At 39.3% G+C, this 19,529-nt stretch overlaps 1 long non-coding RNA gene across 1 annotated transcript in view; it reads left to right on the top strand.

Moving 5' to 3' along the window:
* Positions 1-665: 665 nt before the first annotated feature.
* LOC125488376 overlaps positions 666-19,529 on the top strand; it is a 41,326-nt gene continuing 22,462 nt past the window's right edge. Inside the window, exons 1-2 of the long non-coding RNA XR_007266291.1 lie at positions 666-1,051; positions 5,599-5,715. This is a non-coding gene — a long non-coding RNA (uncharacterized LOC125488376). The remainder of the gene's footprint in view (positions 1,052-5,598; positions 5,716-19,529) is intronic.

The following is a 19,529-nucleotide window of genomic DNA, read 5'->3' as shown; positions in this document are numbered from 1 at the left end:
TGCAAAAATCTTAGAGGATCGTAAGACTGTAGACAATAATAGACATAGATGGGTGATGGCATGTAGGAAATTGAAAACTAATCCAACTAGTATCAGATGAGAAGCCAAATGGTTACATTTAATTGGACTTGTGTCTTGGGAAATGAACTGCAGAGTTTCGGGACGTTAAAATTAGATGGAATGGAAGATGACAGTATTGACATGATTAAAGTAGTAAGGTTCAATGGGAAACAGGCAAGCTGGATTTGACGGAGGGAGATAAGAAGGCAAAGAAGTCAAGTTGAATTTTCTTAAGATGAGTGCCTTTATGGAGAAGCTGATAGGAAAACAGTTAGGAAATTTTGACAAGCAGCTTGGCATTGTTCTTGATTGTGTGGTATTGACCAAGTAGAGGCGTGGGTGTTTGAAAAAGGCGAGATGCTCAAAACTTCAAGTTTCCTGACTGGGTTACTTCAAATTTTCACTTTTTTTTCCATTTTGAACTGGCAGTCAGTCCTAAACTTTTTGTATGTTTGAATTTCAGATTTCCAGAGCTTTCTGTTCCATTTTCATGATCATTTCAAACAGGGAAATAAATAATTGATCTTGACATGGAAATAAGCCAAGCCCGCCTGTGTATGTATTTGTTGGTGGGGGTGGGAGGAGGAGGAGGAGGAGGAGGAAGAGGCCCGGCAGAAAATGGGGGACAGACGTAGTTTCTTGAGGCGCCATCATCTGCCTGTGCTGAGGCCCTGGGAAGGAAGCTACTGATCAAGAATACTGCATCGGCGGACGTCCCTCACCGGCTCGGAAGTATTTTGACAGGAGTAGCCGATCAGTATCTCCTCCGTCCCCACAGGGAGGAGAGAGTGAGCGGCGGATCTTTGGCTCGAGTCCAGGGTTGCGGCCGCCATTTTGTGGCGCTGTCGCCCCGACCGACGCGCGAGCGCATGCGCCGCCAACGGAACCGAGGGAGAGGTCACGAACTCTGACCCGCGGCGGAGCCGAGAATCCGGGGGGAGGGGGGAAAAGGTTCGGGGCTTTTCCGCCCCGTTTGAAAATAACGTCTCAGGTAAGAGGCGGAAACAGCGCTCGAACTCTTCGTCCCGAGCCGAGCCCGAGGCTCAACGCCCAAATGGCGGCGGCGGTGGCCGCTGTTGCAGACATCCGACAGGCGCCGCCCCGCCGAGGCCTCGGGGACTTGAAGGAACCGGGATCCAGAGTGGGCCTCAGGCCTCGGGCCTTCTCTTTCCCCGTCGGAACCGGAGCGGCAACACCGACTTCTGAGCGGTGTGTGTGTGTGGGAGAGGAGAAGGAGGAGGAGGACGAGGTGGTGGTGGTGGCGGCGGCCGAGCTGGATTATGGAGAGTCCCGGCCTCGGGCCGCCTTTTGCATATCTGACGAAAGCGGTTCACCCCCTCCCGGTGACCTTTCACCCAGAGCAGCCGCAGCTCCAGCTCCGGCCCCGGCGGCCTCGTTGCCGCAGCTACATTCCCCTCACCCCGATTCTTTTCCCCCTCAGCTACTAGCCTCTGCCACTTCACTCCGCCCCGCCAGGCCGGTGAACTGCGCTTCCTTCTGCAGCAGGCAGCGGGTTCGATTTAAGCTGCACCCCAATGCGGAGTGTGTGCTCTCCCGCGAATGCAGCCAGTCCCTCCTGAGAGCTCACTTCCTCTCGAACAAACTCCAACTTTCTCTTAGAATTGATAGTCCTTGTGTTTTATTTTTTCCATTGTTAATTTACCGAATAGTCACCACGGCGAGCCGCTGCCCGAGATCATGTCAAGAGTTTGAAAGGGATTGGGAGCAAATGTAACCTTTTGGTTGTTGGCTGTTTGACAACAAAAGAGATTGAAAGGCTTTTTTTTATTTTAACTATATGCAAGAATGTATGGGACGTGATCTGGGTTTATTTAGTTGCTGTGAAGGATGTGCGAATCTGATGTGAAAAATTAACAATTATAGGGAATGAGTAGGGGAGCAGTTGGCAGGTGCAGGATGGGTTATGGTGTACCATTTTATGATCTCAGTTGTCGTCGTTGTACAAAAGAAAGGACCTATGAGGCATTGCAAAAAGAGCTACCAAAATTGAGGATTTGGTTCGGTTAAGCGGGAAGGATTGAGATTGAGTAAGCTCAGGATGTCATCCTTGGAGAAGAGAACACAAGGAAACCTGATCTGTAGAATTATGAAGTTTCAGTAGAGTGAACAGAGAGAAACTGTTTCCATAATGTCAAATTCAGTCACTAACAGCAATTTAATAGTTGACATTAAGCAGTGATTCTTCAGAGTGACCGCTTGGAAGACTGTAGTATCAAGTGGTTAAAATAAACGACCTTCATACTTTTTTATACGTAGATTTGATACAGAGATGAGGATGAAGGAATGTGGAGACAGGTCAGTGGGAGGAGATTTATGTGAAAGTAAATATTGGAGCAGATCACTTGGGCTGAATACTTTGTATTTGTGCTGTATGTGTGTTATTGGGTGATATGTTCTATCCAATTGTTGATACAAGTGTCATGATGGGCACATTTCAATATCTAATTTATGTGATTCAATCACACGTCTGAAATGCAGTAATATTTAGGATTTAGTTTATTGCTTATTAAAAAGGAACTGCTTGTGAATGGGTGTGTTTATGTCAATGTCAATGTTTCTGTCAATTGAAATATTGCCCGTTGGTCATTAAACTTGGATTACAAATTAGCAGTTAGGAAATGGTTTAAAGCTGAGTATGGCTGAAACTCCAGTGTAATGATGATGAATTCTCCCTTTGCTTTGAAGAATGAGTGTCCGACAGAACAGTTGGTTTGTGTTACGTGTCATCTTGTGTGTTCTTAAGCCAAGCCGCTATAATCAATTATAAATATCGGATATAAGTCAGTGTTAGAGGAGTGGGTGGAAATATTGGCTTAATGCTGTGCGCACTTGTCCTGAAGGCATTTGACTTGATAGCAACAATTTCTCCAGTTGGGTTTGTCCAAGATTACAAGCTCTGCGGTTGGCTTTGAGTGTCTTCATATCTAGGCTTATATCCTTGGTGTGGCGCCTTGTGCTTGGTTGACTTTAGAATATTGTCTTTGGTATCCAGGAATCCTCCATGTGAACCATATAATACATTGAATCTGAATTCTGATGAGCACTCACTCAATGCCAGATATACAACCTCTATGTTGAAGATTTTGTCCTACCACCTGATGTTGTAAATAGATCTCGGACAGCAATAAATCTGAAAGAAAATTCAGTGACACTTCGGCTATCATGACATGTAATTTAATATGTGTGCATTTAGTGTTTAGGTAGTGAGGATTTTGTCATTCACATTTCATATGTTTTGATTATTGACAAGGAAGCTCTCAGCTAGCATATGGTCCTAGGTGCAAAGGTCTCTTCAGAGCAGCAGAACCAGCTAATGCAGGCTGTGAATATCAGAGCTAGCTGCAGTGAAGCTGTAGGCTGCAGTGAGCTGCTGGTAGCAATGCATTGAGACCTTGGATAACCTGAAGCTTCAGTTATTTATATCTAAATTTGTTGATGTGTCCACTCTTGGAACGTGAATTAGTTGTTGCTGGAGTCTGCAACTAGTGACCTTCACACTGGCACTTGCAATATTGCTCCAACTTTAACTTCTCTCTCCTCGCCAAAGTTTTTCAACATAGTATCACCTCCCAAATCCATGCAGTCTTTCCAGGAACTTTACATTTGAACAAACCTAATCTTGTTTATGTCCTTGTCACTGCATGAAAAAAAAGCCCTTATCAAAGTCACAAATGGCATTGTATGTGACTGACGATGGTAAACTTTCCTTCCCTTGTCCTCATTGACCTAACTGCAGCACTCGATAAGGTTGACCACATGCCCCTGTGCTGCTTACCCAGCTGAATAAAACTGCACTTGCCTGGTTTTTTTTGATACAAGGTATCTGTTCAATTCATCTACCATTGGTTTTGCATTGTTAGTTCCCTGGACATGGTCAAAAGCGAGCCACTATTTACTTGCAGAAACTCATACTGTTTTCATATTTCTTGTACTCTATGTTCTCCCTCCTTATTAATGTTTTGGTCATTCTTAGCTTTTTTTTTTATATCCTATACAATCTTCTGACTTGCCACACACATTTGTGGAATTATGTACACTTTGTCATTTTCATTCTGTCTTTAACTTCAATTAGCCACAAATGATGCAAGTTCTGTTGAAGTCTGTCTTTTTCACTGGATTGTACCTTATCTGAGTATTCTGAAATATCTCCTTGAATGATTGCTGCTGCATCGCTACTGATTTTTTCTGTTACCCAGTTTCTATTAGCCAGCTTTGTCTTCATGCTGTCATAATTGCCCTTATTTAAATTTTTAAAATACCAGTCTTAGATCCACACTTCTGTTCCTCACTGGAGTTGATATTCAGTTGTTTTATGGTCATTGTTATCTGGGGGCACCTACACCACACCACTTTCATTAATCCTGTGTCATCTCATAACCTGTTGTCTGACTATGAAATGTGTTCAGAACATGCTACTCTAAGAAACTGTCCCAAAAATACTCCAAGAACTCATCTTTGCAGAATTATATGTTTTTTGTTCTTAAAAATATACTGGATAATTTCTGTTGGTTATTGGAGTATTATCCAATTAAACAATAGTCAGATTCAGGGATTGTTCACACATGCTGGAAGAAAAACATGTATCTCGATACCCCGTTCACAACAGCAGAACAGCTTGAGTAATTAGTCGCTGGTGAATGCTTTTGAAGTGTCTTGTAGGAAAAGTAATAGTCAAGATACACATACGTTACTACAAATTACTACTAACAATGAAGTAACAAGATTAAGTTTAATGTCCAACTGTGTGGCATTCCCTCAGTGGAGCATTAAGTGCCAGCCTTTGCCATCCTGTCTTTATTTTTTAGAAAGGCTGAATAGCACTAAATAACACCAAACTGGTTGAAAAGGCAGAATATAATACAGTAAAGTTTTTTTTAAAGAAGTGCCCCTTAAGATATGGGCAGCAGTGTTTTGAATGAGCTTAAGTTTATGTACGATGGAAGATGGGTGACGATCCAGAGGAGCATAGGAATCTGTGGATTAGAGTTTCTTCAGAGAATGAGCTTAAACAGGTGGAACTGTTGTGGAGGTGTTTAAGTAGCGGTTGTGGTGGAGGGGAACTGTTGGTTAGAAGCTCATCTTGAGGTCAGGTTCAATACCTTTTAATGCAAGTTTGTTACAGCCTCTAACTGATGTCAGAGATGAAGTTTGTAACTAGAAAACAGGGTTTGTAGTTGGGCTCAACAGGATAACGTTGGTCTTAGCAATATTTTGCTCAATTCTTGCTCACCTAGTGCTGGCTGTTGGCCAAGCAATGTGACAAATCAAAGGCAGTGGCTGTGGTACCGTTTTTGACCACTTATTTGGTAATCCGTTTTAAGTGAGTGATTTACAAAATATTTATGAATTCATGTGGAAGTTACTTCCAAGGCCAAATATTGTTGCCCATCCATAATCGCTCTTGACAAATAGTGGTGCACCGTTGCCTTGACCTGCTGTAGGTACACATACAACATGCTGCTCGAAATGAATTTGCAGGTTTCCTTATTCCGTTGTTTTCTCCCTTGCTTCCATTAGCAACCTGAAATGGGAACGATTAAACCATAGAGGGATTTGAACACAAGGAGGTTGTGGACTTCTTTGTTCTTGATGGTGTTGGGTTCCTCAAGTGTTGTTGAAGCTGGACTCATCCAGGTAAATTGAGATGATTCCATTACACTCCTGACTTGTACCTTGTGGAAGGTGGATAGGCTTTGTGGAGTCTCAAATCCTGATCTGTTCTTGTAGCTAAAGTATTTATGTAGCTGTTCCTGGCTTGCCTACCACTTATCTCTCCGAGTCTAGATGATGCTCAAGTTTTCTGCGTTAGACACAGATTCTTACTTTCAGATGAATGGAGAATAGAACTAAACACTGCAATCATCAGCAAGTGTGTCCACTCTGACCCTATGAAGGAGGGAAAGTTGTTATTGAAGTGAATGATAATTTTGACCCGAGGATACCACCTAGATGAGTTCCTGTAGTAATATCCTACAGTCAGACATAATTGCTGGAGACCAATCTTTTTCTCTTGTGCTACATTTGACTCCAACAATGGAGTTTTCCCTGATGCCGTTGACTTTAATTTTACTAGATTTTCTTGATGCCACATTCAATCAAATACTGCTTTGAGATCAAGAGCAGTCACTCACCCTGTAATTCAGTTCTTTTGTCCATTTTTTGATCTGCGATTGATGAGTAGGTATTTATAAGTGCCAGTTAATGGCAATGTTGACAATTTCTTTCATCCCATTGCTGATGTTTGAAAGTACGCTAGTGCGTAATTGGCCAGATTTAGTTTGCTCCCTTTTTTTGTAGACTGAGCGTACCTTGGCAATTATCCACTTTCGTGGGTAGATGTCAATGTAGTGGCTCTACTGGAACAGCTTGAATAAAACGTGTAGCTAGCTCTGGAACATATCTTCACTGCCAAAGTGTAATATGCTTATTTGTTTAAGAATTACAGCAAATTTAACTGAATAATTCAAGAATTAGAGATACTTTGATGTATATTGGTGTGATTGTTGGTCAGTGGTTAGTTTCAGAAAGCCATGCTGTTTTCTACACCTGTTCTTTGCATTTTACGACAAAATGCTAAAAAAACTTCGTCAAACCAAGAAAATAAAAGAAAATTGCTGCACTTTTATTCTTTGAGGTGTTTGAGAATGTTAGTACTGTTATCTGACATTTTCAATTGAATGAGTTTGTGAAAGTGAGGTTCAGAAATATTGCCAAGTTAAGAATTTTGTACTTCTGCTTTATATATGTAATCAAAAGTCTTCAATTTGGTGTACGTTGAAATCTGTATTTCCATGTGTAAATCCAGAACAAGGATCACATGTGTAAGGTAGTCACCAACAGATCCAATAAGGAATTCTTCTCTTATCATAGCGTTTGCTGCCAGTAGAGTGGTTGAAGCATGTAGTATGACACATTTTGATATATGCAATATATATGTGATATATGCAATATATATATGATAGATGCAAAAAGGGAATAGAGGAACAAGAGAAAGGGGAGGTGATTATTTGGAGGAGCAGGAGGTAGAATATAAACTCTGCAATAGACCAATTGTGATGAATAGCGCGCTTCTGTGCTGCAGATTGCAAAATCCTGTGTATATTTGCTGATCATTCTTTTTATTCAATTTAAGAATGCTCCAAAGGAAGGCAGTGGTAATGTCACTGGACTAGCAATTCAGGACCCCAGGTTCTGGAGAATATAGGTTTGAATCCCACCAGGGCAGATAGTGAAGCTTGAATTCAATAAAATCTAAAATAAAGAGCTTTCCTAATGGCAACCATGTAACCATTGTCAATTACTGTAAAAATCCATCCTTTAGGGAAAGCAACCTGTTGTCCTTAGCTATCTGGCCTACATGTGACTCCAGACTCACGGCAAAGTGGCTGATTCTTAACTGCCCTTTGTGCAGTTAGGGATGGGCAATAAACGCTGGCCTAGCCAATGATGACCGCATCTCATGAGCACATTTTTTTAAAAAAAAGTCCCAAATGTAAAATTCAGTGCGTTTTTCAATGTAGTTCCAATTCAACAATGATCGATATTTGTCTCGGTTGTATTTTACGAGGACCATCTACTTGCAGCTTTAATATGACTTTAACATGAGTTTCCAACAATCTTGCTTTTAATTTGAGCCCTTAGTCTAATTTTTCATAATGCTCTGATTCTTTTTGATTGGATTTATAAAGTCAAGTTATGGATTACCTAGGAACCCACTTGGCTTCAAACTGTGTAAAGCTTGTACAAATTACTTTTTGTTTTGCTGCACCTCACATTTAATTTATTTCTTTTAGCTGCACCTGCCAGTTGAATTCCAATTGAATACATTGCAAAACACTCATTTTTGTGAAGTGCACTGCTTCAGCCGTGCCTTGGTGATGGAATGTTCTCACCCCTAAGTCAGAAGGTTGTGCATTTAAGTCTTGAATGGATGTAAAAGGATCTCACGGCTCTCCTTGGTAGTAATCAATGACATCCATTCTGAATCCTGACATCCATTCAACTGGAGTATTCCATGAATGTGGAGAGAGATTAAAGTCATTGTCATGCTGAAGTTGAGAAAACCTGCTGTGAACCCAGCTGGTTATTTGTTGATGTCTCTGCAGTGTAGCTCTTACAAATTCTTTGAGTAACTCTTCCTGTCTGTATGCTCTTTGTACTACCAGTCTTGCTCTTGTGTACTTGTCGGCAGAATGCTGCTGTCCTATTTGAGCAGAGAAAATCTACACTCAGTACTTGAGCACTGTCTTTCAGACTACAATGCTGATCATCAGTGGTACACTGAAATCAACTTGCATGCAATGGTACCCAGGCCTGTCTGATATCTCGCTTGCAGAACAAAAGAGTTGGACCACATTGAAGCCGAACCTACTGAATATGTGATGCAAATCATGCAAACCTTTCAAGAACTGTGAATGCTTCGAGTGATACAGGGGTTTTACAAAAAGGATAAATGGCTCCATCTCTGGGTTGACAACTCTATCGTCAATAAAGATCTAATGAATGATCCAGCAACAGGAACGGCAGTATGTGACCTCTCCCAAGCAAATTTATACGCACTCTCCATGCAAAGACATCACATCTCCTCCACAAGTAGAATTTCAAGGACAACCAGCATGTCAATTTACTTATCTGGATCAGACTGTCCACCATATTGTGAATGAATGTAGCAGACAAAAAAGTTAATACCTGAATTCCACTCAACAACAACAGTGGTGCAATTTGGCTGCCCATTTGGATTTAGACTTGTAAAGATATAAGTTGCAAAATATTCTATATCAGAATATCTTAAGCTGAACAGGGACAGTTCCCTGACGTCCTGATCAAAATTCATACCTCAGTTGACATCAGTAAAACAGATCTCTTTGTTGTTATTATTTGTGGGACTATGCTGCCATGTTTTCTACATTACAGACAACTCATGGTTATCATGTGCTTCGGGACATACTATGATTGTGAAAGATGCTGGTGTAAGTTACCTTATTGTGGGCATTTGTTCAATATTATTAACTTAGTCTTCGGAGTACAAGTATGCAGATTAAGTAATTATGTAAGGAATGAAATGGAGAATTTTTTTGGTTCAAAATGAAATCTCTTCACAGTTTCTCCTCTTCTTACCTAGATATCAATCTCTAACCCTATTTCATAGGCAGCATCCTGTGAGCTTTCATACTTCCTCTTTTCTGACTCAAACTTCCTTTGCATTTTCATTCCCTCCTGGGCAGTTCTAACCCCAAAGTCTAGAACGTGTTATTGACATACTTTTGTGTAGCTACTTACTTTCTGTTACTTTAAAGACCACCTTTGTAACCATGCTTTTGATCTGTTCTCTGTTGCTACTGTTTGGCAGCTGTTTTTGTTTCTGTGGTGTCTCATACCATAGTTAACTTTTATTAACAATACCAAGTCTGTGTAAATTGTTGAGAGCAATAATCTGATCAAATAGGTGCACTGATATAAGAGCAGAATTTCCCGGTATCCCAAAAAATTGGTTTGTTGTCAATGTCTGGACACCTGTGTTTGTAGCAGAAACACATTATTTTCTTGCAATTATGTTCTGTAATTCTAGCTAACCTTAGATTGAAACACTTTACTATGCTTTTAATGTTCATGAATTCTATTACAGTCATTAAATTGTCCCTGATTATTTATGACCTTGGAAATGGGTCACTGGAAAATTGCTGCAATTGTGATTTGTGAAAGGGTAATTTTTTCAACTCTCCAATTTTGGTACAGGCTATTGTATTAGATTATGCTGATAACAGAAGTAACATGAAGTGATTATATTACTGCATTCCAGTCAGCAACATTTGTTCTTTTTCCTAAATAAAAAGAAAGCTATGCATGGTGAAAAATCTGTTTCTTAAGATATGCTTACTAATATCTATTAAACGCATTATAGTTGTTTGCAGAATCACAGAATTGTTACAGCACCAATACAGGCTACTTGACCCATTGTCTGCAACAGTTCTGAATGATCATTTCACTTCGTGCCTATCTCCTGCTGTTTCCCTGTAAACCAGAACATTGTTCCTTTCTAGTCGAGTTCCCTTTTGAGTGCCTCGATTGAACATGCTTCCACCACACTCAGTTAGTGTATCACTTGCCACATGAAAAAGCTTTATTTCTTATCACTTTTTTGCTTCTTTTGCCAATTACTTTAAATCTGTGCCCACTTCCTCCTGATCCTCTCATGAGTGGGATTGATTTCTCACTATCTACTGCCCAGACATGTAGTGATTTTGAAATAAATAAATAGATATTAAATTAAAATCAACATGAACAATTATTATTGTTTAAAAGATTTAAAATTTGGCACTGTCTTAAATTTTAAGGTAAATTGAAGCACAGTCGGTGATTATGATCTGTGATATGCTGTTTGTATTTGTCAAATTGCAGTGTATTAGGAGTAAGCAAATTTATCAGTTACTAACTGTAAAATGTGATTTTCTTTTTGGCTGATTTTTAATGTTAATGTCACTACTAGTGGTGCAACAGTGTGCAGGAGCAGAAATTGAGTTCAATTGTATGTCCCTGCCAGCAATGAAACAACAGTTGCCCTTACAGTTGGAAAGTGCTTTTTTTTTGCTGTGAGAGAGGACTCAAAGAATGTACCCCACTTAATTTATTTGTTTGCAACTAATTATAATGGTGTTTGCTATCAATGCCGTGTGGTAGATTTTCAACATCTTACCTGTGGTCGAAGTTGATATTGGCCGAACATAAAAGAAAGCATCCGGTTTTTATGAATTGGAAGAAAAGTTTGTGGTTTCAATAATGTGAGGCCCATCTGCAATGTCAGTTTAATACCAAGGCAGTAGATTAAATGTACCTCCTGTATTTCTGTTTTATGTTTCTTGTGCTGTGTGCCAATATTGTCGAGAATTATGGATGTCCTTCAGTAACTGGGAGATTGCTGGAGTCAAACTTGATCAAAATCTAAGCTTTGCTTGTGTGCATGTAGGTGGCTTGGTCTGCAGTAACTTATGCTCTGTGGCAAGCAGTGAAGCAATAAATTTCAGTGTGCATGTTTCAGGTTGTCATTCTTACAGATTCTTTTCTTGTAATGTTTGGAATACCTCCTCCGTTATTAAACTTGACTGTTAATTTGACATTACTGGACATACCCCTGAACAGATTATATAATTCTCTCATAAAGATAGGCATACCAAATTTTATTTGGACTGCAAACGTTGTATTGTTTGTGAATTTTAGTGTTGAAGTTGAGGGCAGAATTGGTGTCAAGCTGTAAAAGACATGCTTTGTGGTTTCCAGCACCATCAAGCATGCCCCAGTTGAATTTCATAGCAAACTAATGTTCCAGTTAATTTTTCGATCCAAATGAACACCCTATTGCAGAGTCAAGATATTTCCATTCTCCACAGTGTCTCTGAAGTTAGGTTGTCTTTTTTGTATTCATCCCTATTAGTTAAGGGTTCCCAATGATTCATTTTGGAATCCAGGAGAAAATCTATTTGCACTGTCTCCAGAACATGCTTGTGGATTTAATATCTTCAAATCAGTACTATAGATTCTCTATGAGGAAGCATTGCTTGCAACTTTACCGATATAAATATTAAGATAACTATATTAGTTTACAAATTGAACCACCAGTCTATAACTCAACTCAAGGCCATATATAAACTATCAATATGACTGACCCACCTTTTTTTCAAGGTTAATAAGAGCAGTTGTGAAAATGCATGTTTGATACAAATCAACTTGCGAAGAAAACAACAAAGATAATAACTTTTTAGTAGAAGCAAAATATTGCAGATGCTGGAAATCGGAAATAAAGTGTGTTGGAGGAATGCTGCAAGTGTCGTAGCATCTGTGAAGGGAAACAGATATTTAATGTTTAGAGTCCAATATGACTCTTCTTTAGAACCCTGTTAATCAGAAGTGTTTAGCTATGGTGTTCCAGGGTTTTAACTCTATCAGTGAAAGAACAGTAATAAAAATCCAAGTGAGAATGTTTTAGGGCTGGGAGGGAATTTCCAGGTGTTGTACCTGTGCACCTACTACTTTTTGTTCCTTTTGCTGATAGAGGTCATGAGTGTGGAAGGTGCTGATGGCAAGGGTCTTAGCAAGTTGCTGGAGTACACATTGCAGATAAATGTTCGCTACTTTGCCCCACTGGTGGAGTGATTGTTTGTTGAAGATGGTTAGTTGAGACCTGAACAATGAGCTTGTTTTGAGATTCTTGAGTGTTGTCTTCACAGTGTTGATCCAGGCCAGTGGAGAATCTACCATCACACTTCTCATTCGTATCTTGTATACAGTGGGCAAGCTTTGGTGAGTCAGGCAGTGAGTTACTCACCACAGCAGTCGGCTTCTATATTGTAGCCAAGGTATTTGTATGGTTGCTTCAGGTCAGTTTCTGGTCAATGGTAACCCTGGGCATGTTCATGTAGAAGGATTAAGTAATTGTAATGTCATTAAATGTCAAAGGGAAATGGCTAGATTCTCTTGTTGGGGATGGTGACTGCCAGCCATTTATGTGAGATGAGTGTTCATTTAACTTAAACCAATCCTGAATGTTATCTAGGTCTTTCTATATATGTACACTGCTTTGGTATCTTGAGAAATTCCAAATGGTACAAAAAGACTGAAATTCTCAATGAATACCCCCAACTTCTGACCTTATTCTGTTGGGGATGTAATTGACGAAGAAGCTGAAGATGATATTAACCAGCTCTTAGTCTTCACTGGATTAAAGTCTTTAACATAATCATGCCCCAACACTTGAGAAAACTCATTTAATGGTTTAAAACACATTTCAGTAGTAGTTGTGATGTTCAAGCTTGAATAATGTTTGAATGAAAATGTGTGTGAATTTGCATAGCAAACTGCTGTTATGACACAAACCGACAGAGCTGAACCAAATCAGCCTTTCTACCCCTGTATTTGCAACAGGGTAAAATTAAAACCTTCAAAGATTGTCAAAATTTACCCAGTGATTCCTAAACAGACTTCTGAATTGCTAATTCCAGACCCTGTGAACAATAATTTGCAGACATTAGGCTGTAACTTAAATAAAAGGCTTAGCAATTTATTAACAATATAGTAACTTTAGCAGAGTAAAGTTAAATAAGAGTAACCTAACTGGTCAATGCTTTATACCCAAAAACCTTTTTTCTTTAGTCCTGTTTAGACAAAAGGCAGACCAACCAACATAGTTAAGGATGAATAAAAGAAAATAACAAAACTGGCCAAATTACTTAAATAGTTTCCACGATGTGTTGTTCCACAGGCTTAGGTGATGCTTTATTGGGTTTTTTTATGAAGACGTATATCGGGGTCACCTTTTCAGTTCAGTCAGGTAAAGACATTAATATTTAAACTTAGTTTTCTATTTTTTGAGCTTCCAAGAGCTGCTCATGTGAGTATAGGCAGGGAGCTTTCAAATCTTCATGCTCTAGCATCAACAGCCAAACTCTCTCTCACTGAAATCACAGTGAAAAACCCAATTCAAGCTCTGACCACTCCCTGACAGACTGCCTCATGAAGTTGTATGGCATGGAAATAGACCCTTTGGTCCAATGCGTTTGCACCAGCCAGACATCGAAATCTGACCTACTCCCACTTGCTAACATTTGGCCCACATCTCTCTCCACCCTTCCTATTCTTATACCCATTCAGATACTTTTTAAATGTTGTAATTGTACCTGCCTCCACCACTTCCTCTGGCAGCTCGTTACATATGTGCACTACCCTCTATGTGAGAAAGTTACGTCTCTGGTCCATTTTAAATACTTTCCCCTCTCTCTTAAACCTATGCGTTCTAGTTTTAGACTTCCCCGCCCAAGGAAAAAGACCTTTGCTATTCGCCCTATCCATGTTTTTATAAACCTGTATAAGGACACCCCTTAGCCTCCGATGCTCCAAAAAAAAAGCCCCAGCCTATTCAGTCTCTCCCTGTAACTTGAACCTTCCAGTCCCAGCAACATCCTTGTAAATCTTTTCTGCATCCTCTCAAATTTAACAGCATCTTTGCTATAGAAGGGCGAACAGAATTGAACACAGTATTCTAAAAGTGGCCTCGCCAATGTCCTATGCAGCTGCAACATGACGTCCCAAATCCTGTATGCAATGTTTTGATCAATGAAGGCAAGTGTACCAAATGCCTTCACCATCCTGTCTGCCTGTGACTCTACTTTTGGACAAAAAAGTCTCAAAGTGCTTCTGGAGTAGTGACTTAATCCACTTTGTGTCAAAGAGCTGGTGACTGCAAACTCCTGTGATATTAATGGAAATATTTTTATTTAATTTAGTGTTTATGGTAGGTAGGGTAAACTTGCAAGGTCATAAGCTTTGTTTTCAGTTCAGGAGGAGTGTGGATCAGCAAGATTTTTCAAAAATGCAATTCAGAAAGCCAGAGTGAGTGCAGAAGCAAGTTTAGTTTCTCCCTCTCCTAAGAGGAAGATTGAGGGCAGTTCAGAGAAGAGTTTGTGAAATTTCCAAGTGTTTAGAAATACACAGGTCATTAGAACTGAAAAGATTTGTGGAAAAGTTCACAGGCAGATTTGGAAAGGATTCAATGAATTGTCACCATAATTCAAATCTGCAGTGGCTGTTAATTAAGTAGACTCCTAAAGAGTTGAGATTGGGGGATGATTTCTCTGAATTTAAATTTATGTAATGGATAGATTCAGGTAACAGATTGAACTATTGCTATGTGTTTTAGATCATTCCAACTGTTATTTATGTATCTTGGGTTTTATTTTGATATTTTTGTGTAATAAAATTCAATTCTGTTGTTAAAAGAAAATCCACAGCCTTGCATGAATGTCTGTGACTAACTTTCACATTAGTGAAAGGGTTGATATGCAACCTATCAAGATAGATTATATTCTGGTATCTTACTTCTCCAGCAGTGACATCAGCTAGGATCATGGCAGTTGTCAGAATTGGAAAACCACGGGGAAAGTCCACCAACAATACATCTGAAATCTCCTATAGTATTTGTACTATAGTTTTATATTTGTGGGCATACAAGAGACACAGTTAGGTGGTTAGTAGATTTAGAGAAGTGATTACATGGCATCAGTCAGATAGCTGGGGGACTGTCATGAAAATAAAAAGGTAGTTCAGAAGTCTCCTGTGGCTGTGCCTCTCTCAAACAGATACTCAGTTTTAGGTACTGTTGAAAAGGATATCTCTCAGAGAAAAATAGAAGAGACAGTCAGATCTTGGGCACTAAGAATGAATCTTGTGCTGGGCGGGGTTTGACAAAATTTAAAAGAATATTTGTTATAGGGGACTCTAATGTCAAGGTACGGACAGGATATTCAGTGGCAATGTGTATGAATCCAGGATAGAATGTTGCTTTCCGTGCCACGGTTAAGGACATCTCAAAACACTTGAAGCATATTGTGCACATTGGTAGAAATGACATAGATAGGGAAAAGTTTAGACTTTACAGAATGAATATAAGAGGTTGGGTAGAAGATTAAAAAACAGAACTTCAAAAGTAGTAATCTCTGATTTACTGCTGATGCCATGCTCAAATGAGGGAAAGAATAAAAGGATAAAGGAGACAAATCAATGGCTGAAGAGATGGTATAATGTTCAGGGATTCAGGTTCTTGGATCATTGGGATCTCTTCTGGGGCAGAAAAGGATGGGTTTTGCCTGTACTGGAAAGGGACCAATATCGTAGTGGGAAGATTTGCTAATTTTATTAAGGGAGATGTTGAACTATTAGAGAGAGTGGAGGGATCCTAAGTAGCAGACTAAATAGTAAGTTAGATGAGGATGGTTTTGAATCTGACTTAATTAGAAAAGACAGACAAGAGCAAGTCAGAGTACAAAGTAATTCTGAAGCATTAAACTGCACTTATTTCAATGCAAGGTATCTTAGAGGTAAGGCTGATGAACTCCGGGCATGTTTGGGAACAGGGGACTGGGGCATCGTAGCTATTCCTGATACTATAAGAAGGATAGAAAAAGAGGCAAAAGAGGATGGTGAGTGACTTTTTTGTTTAAGGAAAACATTATTGCTGTAACTAGACAGGATATTTCTGAAAAGTCGTCCAGTGAAAATATATGATTGAAATTAGAAATAAAAAAGCAATGATCACCTTAATGGTATTGTACGAGAGACCTCTCAATAGTCAGAGGGAAATTGAGGAACAAATATGTAGAGAGATCTCAGATACATGTAAGAATAATAACGTTGTAATTGTAGTTTAATTCTCCAAATATTGACTGGAATTACCATAGTGTTAAAGGTTTGTATAGTGAAGAATTTGTTAAATGTGTTCAAGAAAGTTTTCTTTATCAATATGTAAATGTTCCTGCTAGAGAAGGAGCAAAACTTGACCTTCTCTTAGGTAATAAAACTGGACAAGTGACTGAAGTGATAGAAGGGGAACACTTTGGGTCCAGTGATAATAATTTTATGTTTCAAAATAGTTACGGAAAAGACTAAGCCTTCCATAAAAGTTAGTTTTTAATTGGAGTAAGGTCAATTTTAATGGTTGGAAGACCAAAACTTCCAAAAATTGATGGGAGTAGACTGTTCGCAGGTAAAGGGACATCTGATGAGTGGGAGACAACACTGTGTGGAGCTGGAGGAACACAGCGGGCAGCATCAGAGGAGCAGGAAAGTTGACGTTTCTGAAGTATCCCGACATAAAACATCAACTTTCTTGCTCTTTGAATGCTGCCTGGCCTGCTGTGTTCCTCCAGCTCCACACAGCATTGTCTCTGACTCCAGCATCTGCAGTTCTTGCTATCTCTGATAAGTAGAGTTCAGTGCCGTTATATTCCTGTTAGAGTGAAAGGTAAGGCTGGTAGAATGAGAGAACAATGGAGTTCTGCAGGTGTCCATATTGGGACTATTCATGTTATACATTAACAATCTGAATGAAGGAACTGAGGACATTGTGTCATCTGCAAACTTAGCAACAATGATAATTGGAGGGACAGGTAGTGTTGAGGAAGTGGGGAGACTGCAGAAGGACTTGGATAGGCTAGGACAGTAGGCAAAGAAGTTGCAGATGGAGTACAATGTGGGAAATGTGAGGTTATGCACTTTGGTAGGAAGAATAGAGGCATTGACTAAATATAGAAGGCTTTGGAAATCTGTACTATAAAGGGTCTTGGGAGTGCTGGTTCAAGATTCTCTTAAGGTTAACATGCAGTTTCAGTCGAGTTAGCAAACAAACACACTGAAAAGCCAGACTTGGTTGTATAGGTGCTGTCCTCGGTAGTATAGTGGTTAGTATCCCCACCTGTCACGCTGGTGACCAGGGTTCAATTCCCCGCTGGGGAGGCTCTAACTGTAAGGGGCAGCACGGTTGCTCAGTGGTTAGCACTGCTGCTTCACAGTGCCAGGGACCCGGGTTCGATTCTAGCCTCGGGCGACTATCTGTGTGGAGTTTGCACATTCTCCCCATGTCTGCGTGGGTTTCCTCCAGGTGCTCTGTTTTCCTCCCACAGTCCAAATATGTGCAGATTAGGTGGATTGGCTGTGCTAAATTGCCGGTAGTGTTCAGGGATGTGTAGATTAGGTGGGTTATAGGGGGATGGGTCTGGGTGGGATGCTGCAAGGTTCAGTGTGGACTTGTTAGGCCGAAGGGCCTGTTTCCATACTGTAGGGATGCTATGCTAACAATTCAAGGAAACAAAACCAAAGTATCTGAATATTTGGAATAAAATCTGGGATAAACCTAAAATAATGCAATATATATAAACAAAATACAAGAAATATGAAATTAAAAGTAATTTAAAATCTAAAATACAGGTAATGGGAAATTCAATCAATTGGAAATAGTGATTAAGGAAGTTTTATATAAAAGGTTGAAGGGAACAAATAAAAATTATAAGGATTTCAATGAAACGTTTTAAACATGGAATTTTATCTATCACACAGAAGATTTCCAATTGAAAATACCTGAGATTTAAATTAAAAGCTAAAGTATTTAAAACAATATGTACAAGAAATTGGAAATAAAGCCTGGAGTTTTTCTTTAAGAAATCTGAGCCTTTTTAATAGAAATGTGAGGTATCTGAAACACAAATTGTAGACATGTGAAATAGAGACACCAATTGAAATACAAAAAAAAGTTTAAGTTAAAATAAAACGCAGGAAGTTTAAAATAATCCTGGACTTTTGAAACAAAGATTGCACTAAATCTGGAATTAAATGCTGGAAATTTGATCTAAACATATGTCTAGAATAAAAGGTACTCGAAAAAACCATGCTGGAACTTTGATAGAAAAATGTCAGAGCAACTAAAGAAAATGTAGCTTTGGATTAAAGACTCATGAAATTTGAAATAAACATTTAAAATTTGATCAGAGAAATATATTTAATCTTAGCTAAATTAAGTTATTCTGAAATAAGTCAAATTCAAAAAATAAGAAATCTGCAATTAAATATATAAAAATCTTAACAACACTGGTAATTTTTAATAAAAACTAAGCATCATCTATAAATGTTATCTAACAAAATGTCGACAATTGTAAATATACAAGAAATCTGAAATGCAAAAATACAAAAATTTGAACATAATGGTGGATAAATCTCCAGGACCTCGTCTAATGTATCCTAGAACTTTGAAGGAATTTAGGGAGGAATTGCAGGGCACCTTGCAGAAATATTTGTATCATTTATAAATACAGGCGAGGTGCCGAATGACTCGAGACTGGCTAATGTTGTGCCTTAGTTTAATAAGGGATATAAGGAGAAGCCTGGGAACTATAGACCTGTAGGTTTGATTTCAGTGGTGGGTAAGTTGTTGGAAATGATTCTGAAAGATAGGTTTTGTGTCCATTTGGAGAGGCAAGGCATGATTAGGGATAGTCAGCATGGTTTTGTGCAAGGGAAATCCTGTCTCTCAAACTTCATTGAGTTTTCTGAGAAAGTAACCAAGAAGATTGAGGGCAGAGTGGTAGACATTGTTTACTTAGATTTTAGTAAAGCCTTTGAAAAGATTCCATGTGGTAGACTAATTAGTAACATTAGATCACATGGGATTCAGGGTGAGCTTGCCAGTTAATTACAAATGTGGCTTAACTGCAGGGTTGTTCTTCAGCCTGGAGGCCTGCAACCAGCGGTATTCCACAGGAATGAGTACTGGGTCCACATTTTGATTGTCATTTATAAGAATGATTTGGATGAGAATTTAGGGGGCATGGTTAGTAAGTTTGCAGATAGCAGCAAAATTGGTGGTATAGTAGAGGTTCATCGCAAAGTGGTTAAGAGGGTGTTTAACATGCTTGCCTTCATTACACAGACCTTTGAGTATAGGAGTTTAGATGTTACGTTAAAGTTAAACAGGTCATTGATGAGGCCTGGTCTGGAGTATTGTGTGTCCAGTTCTGGCCTCCCTGTTACAGGAAGGGTATTATTAAGCTGGAGAGGGATCGGAAGGGAGTTACCAGGATGTTGCTGGGAATGAAGGGTTCAGTTATAGAGACTGGATAGGCTATGACTTTTTT

This window comes from Rhincodon typus, unplaced genomic scaffold (genome assembly GCF_021869965.1).
Source record: "Rhincodon typus isolate 14 unplaced genomic scaffold, sRhiTyp1.1 hic_rhity00000615, whole genome shotgun sequence".
Lineage (NCBI taxonomy): Eukaryota > Metazoa > Chordata > Chondrichthyes > Orectolobiformes > Rhincodontidae > Rhincodon > Rhincodon typus.
Note: the sequence above shows the minus strand (reverse complement) of the source record. Positions and strands in the feature narration are given on the sequence as shown.